Genomic DNA, 10114 nt, shown 5'->3' with positions numbered 1-10114 from the left:
ATAGGCCTGGTAAGTGTTTAGGGTTCTCATTGGAATCTTAGAGTACTCCTTACCAGTTTGCAAACAGCACCTAGTGGTGGGAAAATGTTATGTATAGCTTAGAACTTTCATCTCTCTACAGAACCTGTGTAGAGTGCACTTTGAGTGTTCTCCCAGGAACCTTTTTATATGCACATGCAGACATTATGAGAGGAGAGCCTGTTGTCTTAGCTCATAACTAATCTGACTCTTTGCCTTGGACGGTTTTCAGCGTGAGAAGGGTTTGTAATCTGCTCCTGTTCCCTGTGTAGACCAGGATCCCTGCAGCTTTGTGCCGATCCTCCCAGTAAAATGGAGACCCCAGCTGTGAAAGACATTTTCTGAGCAATGACTGATTAAAGGTTTCACAATATAGAACATTTTCAACAGACACTGCATCTGTTTGCTATTTGGAATGATCTGTGATTTGTGAGAGGAGTTCTTATTGAAATATACTGAATGAATGACTATTAGACTTAACTCACGTTTGCTATTACAATGCTCAATACTTTAAGCGATGTTCTGTATGGTGTCTTTGTATGATCTATAAGGGGAGTATGTTTGTATTCTCCAAAACAAAAGGTTGCAAATACCTCTTAAACCACAATCCCTGGTGTCTTAAAGTCTACAGCAGTTTTGTCATGTCATGGCCTATCATATGAAAGAAACAGAGGAGTCAAACGTAAATATTTGCATCCTTGTAAATCAATTTGTGGCAAACCTCAGCGTCTCTGTAAATTGTTCTTTGTGTGTTAAACACACTATTATGCATATGTTGTGTCTCAAAACGTCCACTAATTTAAAACACAGATGGTTGCTTCTTCAGTTATCCTCGCCAGAAAGAGATGTCAACAACCACAAATGAGTAACATGTTTTGATCTAAAAAGTTCACCCTGCACTGGATTCCCATCTGTCTGATTATGAAAATTAACCCAGTGTTTTGACAGCTCCTGCCTAGTGCCAACCACAGCCCGTTACACTTCAAAGCGCTCACATTTAGGCAAATTCAATGCATCAGGTTCGCACAGCAACATGAATATGTCATACAAAAATAATCCGAGTTGCAAATCAAACATTCAGGCACTGATTGAAGTAGACAACCGATAATTTGTAACTCGTTGTATTAATCAACTAAGCGACCATTTTGCTTTTGTTGAGATGTACAAATGATCTCATGTCAGTCTTTAACCCAGCGAAAGAAACTCCTTTAGAGTGTATGTAGAAAATCTGACAGTGCCGTCTGCTTATAAAAAAATCATGACATCCCAAAATGTAAGCAGTGCACAGAAATCCCCCTGGTTAATATGAAGATTAAATACTCTGCAGGATGCTCGAAAATGCATTTGCCACAGTTCATTCATTTTTCTATTTGAAGTGTTAGATTTATGATTGCCTGCACGGTGCCTTGGTAGACCACCATTGGCATATCAACTTCCAATGGTGGTCCAATCGACTTGCGTGTAGGTGAGGGCAGCAGCCATTTCTCCCACCTTGCAGCAGCTGTGGAAGTCTGCGTCTAGCAGGGTGGGATTTTTGGCCTTTGAGGGAGAGGGGCAATGAGGGGAGGTGTTAGCAGAATCTGGGTCCTGGTGCAGCGAGGGCCTTCACGGGGCTCGGAGTGATAAATCCCCCAGCGCCTTCACTTTAATGTGTAGAACCACTCAGCTCCAACTTGTGAACACACACACACGCAGGCGCACATGAACACACATACACACACACATAGGCAGACGCACACACACACACACACATAGGCAGACGCACACACACACACACACACACACAAACTCAAACACACACACACACACACACACGCATACGCACACGCAGGCGCACATGAATACACACATACATATGCACACACACAAACACACACACACACACACACACACACACACACACACACACACACTCTTCCCCCACCACTCTCTCTTTCTGTCTCTCTTCCTCTCACTCTCATATGCTCAGACAGGATGTCAAAAGATGCCTTTTCCATTATTCCTACGCAGCCCAGAATAGGTCCCGTTCATCAATCAGACATTTGCTAGTTGTATCCTGAACACTGAAGTGTTATAAAACTGAAGTCATTCAGGGTTATTACGGGGAAAACCTATTTAGCTATAGCCACACAAGCTTGATCGTTTGAGTGAATGGTCAGACGAATGAAAGACATCGCCCGAAAGGCTTTCCACTGACTGGAGTGTTCCCTAAGGGTAGGCGTGGTTGGCAGTTAGGGTGAGTAAATAGTGTTTTCACTGAAGGAGATCCAAAGCACACATCCTAACCCTGAGTTTTAAAGCTGATGTGATGGGCGGGGAGAGAAGAACGGAGACAAGTGGTCCGTCGAAGCCTCACTTGCGTGGAGGTTTTGAGAAAGTGACCTGCTTAGCTTGCCTGGGCTGCCCTGCCAGCGTGTGTGTGTGTGTGTCTCTCTCTCTCTCTCTCTCTCTCTCTCTCTCTCTCTCTCTGTGTGTGTGTGTGTGTGTGTGTCTCTCTCTCTCTCTCTCTCTCTCTCTCTCTCTCTCTCTCTCTCTCTCTCTCTCTCTCTGTGTGTGTGTGTGTCTCTCTCTCTCTCTCTCTCTCTCTGTCTCTCTCTCTCTCTCTCTCTCTCTCTCTCTCTCTCTCTCTCTCTCTCTGTGTGTGTGTGTGTATGTGTGTGTCAAGAGCAGGAAGCTGGATTCTATCAGAGTTCATCTATAACACATCTACTCAAGGCTCTTTTCTGCTGCCCACTTGGCTGCAAGATCACTTAAAGAGTACGGTGAAGGTTTCTTCTCTTTTTTTTACATTTAGTTTTCCCTCTACTCCTGAGTTTTGTTGCAATTAGCTTATATTTCTTTTGAAAATAACAACATATGAAATGGATGGTTTTTATATAAATAACGGAGTGCCTATTTCTGACATATCCATGTCACGCACTGGAAGGTTCTCAAAGTGCAAAGGCTTGTACTTTGAGGGGGATTTTTCTACCAAAGTCCAAGTGTATAAATCCTTCTGTTTTCCAAAGACCTGGCTTAAAATGATGAGAGTTTCCATGATAAAGTTAAGAAGTAAGGTTAACAGCTCCATTAGGAATAGAGATGACATGCCCTTGGCCAACGTGGTCTCTCTCATACAAGCTTGCTGGCCCAAGAGCACAGTGCATGCACAGCATATTGATTGCACCTCTCTAAATTACATTATCGTGTTGAGTTGGACATCATACACAATTCCTTGCTTGCTTTTTGCCCTATGATTCACCAAATGTCGAACACCAAATGTTGTAAGAACTCCCAGGCTTAATGTTAACCCACTCTCTATTACAATGTAGTTACAATGTAGTAATGCAATGCTGTTTCTCATATTTACAGTTCTTTTTTAAAGCAGCAGACTATCTGCCTTGGCCTCTTCCTTGCACAGTAGCCCAACTGAAACATACTGCGGCATGCATGTCTCCCGCAAACAAAAACAATACATGCGTCTGTTGGAGCCGCAAGAAACCTCGACTTGCCCCAATGCTGATTACACATTTGGTTGGCAGCACTGTGTCTATTAATCATGGTCAGGCTCTGGCTTTGCACTCCGGAAGGCTGCTTGCCAGTGCAACTGAATTTTGATCTTATGCTTTCTCGCAATTATTGTACAGTCATTGATGTGCAAATGTGCCTTCTGTGTTGAACTCTAAAGGAAATGCAAGGAAAGGCTCTCGAGTTGTGTTTGGAGTTGGTCACAACTCTGGTCTGGGAGGCCAAAAGCAATGCATAATTTAGGCTTGGGATTTGAGAGTTTTCAGCAGACGGTCTGTCAGTGCTGCCATGACCATGGCAGGAGGATTTGAAAAGGTCTTGGTTGCTTTGCTTTGCTCTGCTCTCTTTTATCCCCAATAAAAAAACCCTCTTTTTAGGGGGCAGCCATGGCCCACTGGTTAGCACTCTGGACTTGTAAGTTGTAACCGGAGGGTTGCCGGTTCGAGCCCCGACCAGTGGGCCGCGGCTGAAGTGCCCTTGAGCAAGGCACCTAACCCCTCACTGCTCCCCGAGCGCCGCCGGGATTAGTGTGTGCTTCACCTCACTGTGTGTTCACTGTGTGCTGTTTGTGTTTCACTAATTCACCGATTGGGTTAAATGCAGAGACCAAATTTCCCTCACGGGATCAAAAAAGTATATATACTTATACTATATATATATAAAGAAAGACTGATTGATATGGCAGGTCTGTAAGACACACCATCCTTTTTTTCCCACCCAAGGCGGTTCACCTTCAAACTCAGTCCAAGGTCACACAGATGCTCACATAAAAGTCTTGGGACACTTGAGGGCATTTAGCCTGCAAAGCATTATGGGGAAAACTTCCTCTGCTCGCCTTCCAAGCTCTTTCGCTGTGGGAAAAAAGAGGGGTTTTTAGGAGTTTGGGAGGAAAACTCAAACTTTTTCAACTTGAGCCACTTGAGTTCAGAGCAGTGTAGACAAAGCTCAACACTGCTACACGTGAACTGCACAGCCAAGAGAAGGCTCCACTAACAGCTGTCCTGACACAAACCCCTGGACCTCAGACATTCAGCCGTGACTGCTGAATAAGTATTTTATTTATTTATTTATTTTTTTTGCACCAAGACATTCCAGTCATAGAAACCGCTCGGTTTTTCTGCCTCAATCAGCATCCTTGCTGGATTCTGATGAGGTGCAGACAGCCACTTCATCAGACGAGTGACTCCTGAAAGCGGCCGCAAAGCCCAGTGGATTCTGGGGAGGCTTGCTGGAGCAACTTACTGCCAGGGCCTCAAAAGGTGATCTATGTCATAGCACAGGTACGACCACAACCGCCAACCATTCCTCCTCTGCCCACTGTAACACTGGACTCTACAAAACACACAGGTGGACAGAGCAACCACAATGGTACGATTATCCGCCCACTTTTCCCAGAGCGGAAACACAACAGTAAATGAAAAGGAGGGGTTATTTATTGCCCAACTCAGTTGTTTATTTTTCTCTCCTATTTCAACTCCCCTTTGAGATGTCTGCTTACGCAGAAGAAGAAGACCGATCTGGCTGGTAAGCACTGGACACGCAGAGTCTCTGGACATGTTTCAGGGGCCTGGAATGTGAGGAGTCTGCAGGGAGCATCTCAGTTTAAGGTCATACCTGGTGGTTAAAAAATGATCAGGTGAAATTTAACAATGTGTTTGGAGTCAGCGTTTCGTAAGGCTACGGCTAATGTTTCGCTTCTACCTATCTGCCAAGAAATAAACTGTCTCAAAAGCAGATGCATATTTTCCAAAGAAGATGAAATAGAATGCGATTTGCAATTTGTCTGTTGGCAAAGATGGTGATGCATTATGCAAGCCCATCACATAAATACCTACACATACAGACTGTTGATGAAAAAACTCATTCACTGTCTTCATGGTCAAGGTGAAAGATGAGTAACAGTCAATTGGGAATTTTCCACAGTGGCTCCTTGTCAATCAAGACTGTTGATGTTTACAACTCCCCTACCTCAAAACACACACACACACACACACACACACACACATGTGCATACACACACACACACACACACATCTTTTAATGCTATTTCACATAGCACACTCTCATATTCCCTACACACTCATCCAGTGTACTCCGGGAAGTGTTTTTTGCTGCACTGCAGAAAACATTCTGGGTTTTAAAAGGAAATTTCGCTCTTTGTAAGACGGGGTCATCAGTACCAGTCCCATGTTGACAAGCTTTTCCAAGTGGTGAGCGATGCCTTGTAAATTTCAGCAAAACAGAATGCTGAGCATGTATGTGTGAGCAACTGCCTTGCTCTCTAGTGAAAAGACAGTGTACTTGATGCATGCCTTATAGAGTACACTTCATCTTCCCAAAATGCACTGAACATACACCACTTCTTTGATACTTCTTTGTAGTCTAAACTGACCCACTTTATCAAGCCTACTTCAGCAAGACGTACATCCTAATAAAATCTATACTATTCTGTTACTATACTGTTTTAAATCAAACTTAATATAACGAAAGCAAACTTGTACAGGCTTTATCACTACCATCTTACACTTCTGTTCTCTTTTCACTGAATCAGGAGAAGAGAATGAACCCATGAAGGGAGCCTCTTTCCCTGTCTGGGGTGTGCAGTCATAACCTAGGAATAAGGGGCTTTAGTAGGGGAGGATATGGTTTATTTGTCATTAAACAAGTGGTCTCATGAATAGCCCAGAAACCACAATGTTTTTTTTTTCATCCACTGTCTGATAAAGGATGTGATTTTGCATTCATGCCTGCTGACTATCATAACAATGGGAGAGAAGAGCACAAGGGACCGAGGGAAGGGAGAGAGAGAGAGAGAGAGAGAGAGAAAGAGAGAGAGAGAAAGAGAGAGAGAGAGAGAAAGAGAATAGCTTTAACATATGGACCGCACGTGGTGAGAAAATAAAACAACCCCAAAAGGGCAAAAAAATTCCATCGAAGGTAACAGGCACATTAAGGATGCTCATATCTTGATAGAATAAAAGAATAAAGAGACTGTTTGGCAGATACTGTGTGTTTACTGTACATTTTCAACACAATGAGAATTGACTATATAATATTTAGTGAGGCCTGAAAAAAGGGCCTAAGCAGACTATTGAAAACAGGGATCATTCGGTTTACACAAATATGCCCAAATGGGGTAGAATTACGTACACAAAAGAAGCATGTATGCTTTTTGAGACAAACCGGATGAAATTTGTTTAAACATTGGACTTCTTCTGAACAAGCACATGACTTGTTTTCACAATATGGTTTGTCACAACTCTCTCTTTCTCTCTCTCTCTCTCTCTCTCTCAATGCTGGCATGGCAGCCGCAAACATAATGTTAGAAAGGACATGAAAATGGGTTGACCATCTTTTTAAACTCTCAGTGAAGATATATACATAGAGAAAGAGAGAGAGAGAGATTGTTTTCACAATATGGTTTGTCACAACTCTCTCTTTCTCTCTCTCTCTCTCTCTCTCTCTCAATGCTGGCATGGCAGCCGCAAACATAATGTTAGAAAGGACATGAAAATGGGTTGACCATCTTTTTAAACTCTCAGTGAAGATATATACATAGAGAAAGAGAGAGAGACAAAATTGAATTAGCAGAGGGAAAAAGAGAGAAACAGTGGTTATCATGTAGATATTGTTTTGCTCTCCCCCATGGATGCCAGACCCTATCCAGTCGATCATGACCTGTGTTGACTGTATTTTGAGGTTGGATATGCTTCTCCAATGTTAGTTATTTGTATCATTTGACACCACAGAACATGCTGTAGTTGTGTTGGCTTATTACTGTTGTTTCTTTGTGGTTTCTAAGCTCTGACCCGTTTTTCCACGGACATTCACAAGTAACTGTCAGACAGACACAGTGGTGTGTGCCGAGGCTTTCGTTCCCAGCTCTTTGGAAGTCGGGATTTAACGGCATTTGGTGTTCGATCAAACACGAATCCACTAAGCACTGCAACTTTTATAAACCCATCTTTGTTCACCTAAGAATTATCGCCGATATCAAGCTGTCAGTTTTATTCCACCAAATTCCAAGGCGAATGCTTAAACTGAATGACCCTATCTCCCCTCTCTCTCATGGCAAGGTGAAAGCAATTTTTTGGCTATACCGTCAAATATGCCCCCAATCTCATTGACGAAATTGTTTGCATTTTTAAGCTGCAATCTTGTGCCCGTCTGTTCCTATCCATCGGAGTACATTAATGACCTTCACTATTGTGAGTCTCAATGCAAAAAGCCCATCTTTTTATGCTGGCGCTATAGCTTGAGTTTATTGAGTGCAATTTTATCACTGGATGAAATTTTAGTGAATACCTTTTTCTGCGATGATTCACCTCTACATTAGCCTTGAAATCTGACAAAAGACTGCAGAGCTTCCTAACAGTCCATCGAGGTGGAGGCCAGAATCAGGGTGAGAAACTGTTGTCGTTTTATTATAACTGTAACATTGCGTTTGCTCATACTGTAGGTAAGGATAATACAACTAAAAACCTAAAAGCCTAAAACACCTTTAAAGGTTTACCACAATCTAACAAGAAAAATATCCTCTATCATTTTTATTGGCAGTGTGAAAATCGACCTGGTGGAAGCCTGGTGAGTGAGTGCGTTTGCACCTTGTGTTCATACGTGTGGTTTGGGTTGTCAGCACTGTGTCTCACGCCGGACTTCCCTGATAACCTGACTGTACAAATTAACCCTACGTTCATGAACAATGGTCAGGGTGAGCTGACGCGAGCCAAGTCTCTTGTCCTGTAGATAACAAGGGCTGGTTTCTTGGCTTTGATCCAGCCACGGAAAGAGAGAGAGAGAGAGAGAGAGATAGAGAGAGAGAGAGAGAGAGAGAGAGAGATCCAAACAAGAACGGCATACTTCAAGTGGAAAATATTCGAGCCCAAAGTCCCATCTGCTTTTACTTTACAGCTCGCCTCTCCACCTAAATAAAGTTGCTGTCTATGTGTTTAGTTCTTGTCGTCCTCTCTTTTTTTCATTTTTATAATGCGTCAGGAAAGCAGCCACATGTATATTTTATAGAGAGCCAGACATGGGAGAATGGGGCTGTAGTCCTTGCATACCTCACTGTATATATACTGGGTCAGTTGGTTGCACAGTGTGGGAAACTGTTTAGATATCAGAGAGGGTGCCATGATGTTTACATTGGGAAGTAGTGCCTCTCTGCAGTTGAACAGTAAGGTCACCTTTTAGTGGTCGCTCCACTGTTATTAATGACTCACTGACATAAGTCACATGATGTGCCAGATGTTCAAACAAACAGTCAGTCATGAAAAGTTGGTGGGGATTGTAATATGATTGCTTTTTAATGACTATTTCGATGAAGAATATGCAGAACTATTTCTGATTTTTAAGTGGGATAGTTTGGGCACATTTGCCGTATTTTTACCACGATTATTTTTTTTCACCTCAGGCTTCTTGAGGCTTTCCAGATCTATGATTATCAGGTGCTAGAGAGCACGGGGAAGAAAAAAGATTCCAGATAACTTGGCACAGCTACTGCGGAAAGAAACATATAATGTAACAAGAGTAATGCGTGTCTCCATCGTATTCCTTAAAGATTGGTGCTTAACCTTCACCCTGCCCAGACTTTCACCCAGCCAATCCCCACAATCAAAGGTGTTCTGCTTTTTGTCTTAAACTTTTAATTGATACACAGAGCCAAAGCCTGTCACTATTGATCAAGTATGGAGGTTGGTGTATTGCAGTGAAGTGCAAGTCCACAGGTATAATGCAATTATTTTTAACAATGCACACAATAGGTTTTATGACAGGGTTTGTATACCATCAGTACACACTGGTGGTCTGTGGGCATTTGTGCTGCGTTACCTGCATGGGTGGATTTGTAAGTGTTCAGACCCAGGTTGGCCTGGCGTGACAAGTGCTTGGCATTGGTATAAAGGCACCCCCAAATGAAATGTGGTTTACGTCGTTAAAAGTCCTGCACCCCCTATTGGACCTCCAGCACCCGCCGTATCAAAGGTTGGGGAGTGCCGGCCCTTAAACCACCGTATCAGCCCCGTCCATAAAACCAAAAACACTTTGTGCACGTTCAAATATTTATCCGCTTGTGGCCTGCTGTGTGGGGCCTTGTGGTGAGGTGTCGGAGCTCTACCTCTCTGATTTTGCTGCCTCACACAGTACTGATTCATGACACTCCAGGAGGCCTCCATCTCCTTTTGGTGGTTCAAAAAGAAAGATATGTGCTAGGTCTTCCTTTCCTCCAAAGAGTTTGGAGCAGACATCCACCATTGTGGGTTGTATGTGTGTGTGTGTAGATGGGGGGGGGGGGGGTGCATAAATTGATTTTCCTTCCCATTGCTGTTGTGAAGGGGTGGCGCGGCGTGGAAATCGATTTAGCGGCGGGGGCCCGCCCTGGTCGGTGTCTCGGTGCCCCCACACAAAGAACAGAGGGCGGCACCGGTGATCGATTATACTTTTTTTGCGCAGTTTATCCTGGAGTCTGCCGTCATTCCCAGGAGCCCACACAGAAGGGGGGGGAGAGTGCGCAGTCGGTCGAGATTAGACACGTCGGAGCCCAATTGAAAAACCTCGACCCCGAACTGACAAAGACAGCTACCATTACAAA

Source organism: Alosa alosa, chromosome 15 (genome assembly GCF_017589495.1).
Source record: "Alosa alosa isolate M-15738 ecotype Scorff River chromosome 15, AALO_Geno_1.1, whole genome shotgun sequence".
Lineage (NCBI taxonomy): Eukaryota > Metazoa > Chordata > Actinopteri > Clupeiformes > Clupeidae > Alosa > Alosa alosa.
Note: the sequence above shows the minus strand (reverse complement) of the source record.